Genomic DNA, 540 nt, shown 5'->3' on the forward strand with positions numbered 1-540 from the left:
GTGTGCATATATATACTCATACATAATGCATGCATGCATGCATACATACATACATACATACATACATATATATATAAATATGTGTGTATCTATGTATGTATATGTAAATATATATGTCTGTGTGTGTGTGTGGTGTATAAGTATGTGTGTATTGGCTTTCGCCAGATCAAAAAAGAACATAAAATGGTAAGAAATAAAAATATGGCATCATCATTCATCATATTACACAACTTTTTGCAAATATTATTTTCTTTACTCCCAAATTTTCGTCTGCAAAATAACCTCCAACCAAATATTTCTAAATCAAAACATTATTTTTCACTGTTTTTTCAAGATGAAAGAAAAACTTTTAAAGATAGTCTAGAGTAAATTTTCTTTCAAGGTATTATGAATCTTCTTGTATTGACATTAACTACAAAATTCTTCGTCTTATATTAATATTAGCAACAAATTCAACGAAGAATTTTTAAATATTCTTGTATTTAAGATCAATATATAAATAAAAGTGGAGAAGAGTAAATAAATGATATCAATATTCTT

At 25.4% G+C, this 540-nt stretch overlaps 1 protein-coding gene across 4 annotated transcripts in view; it reads right to left on the reverse strand.

Moving 5' to 3' along the window:
* LOC106874176 (protocadherin-11 X-linked) overlaps positions 1-540 on the reverse strand; it is a 105,502-nt gene that overhangs the window by 48,282 nt on the left and 56,680 nt on the right. The window lies entirely within an intron of this gene.

The sequence above is a fragment of the Octopus bimaculoides genome, chromosome 14 (genome assembly GCF_001194135.2).
Source record: "Octopus bimaculoides isolate UCB-OBI-ISO-001 chromosome 14, ASM119413v2, whole genome shotgun sequence".
Classification (NCBI taxonomy): Eukaryota; Metazoa; Mollusca; class Cephalopoda; order Octopoda; family Octopodidae; genus Octopus; species Octopus bimaculoides.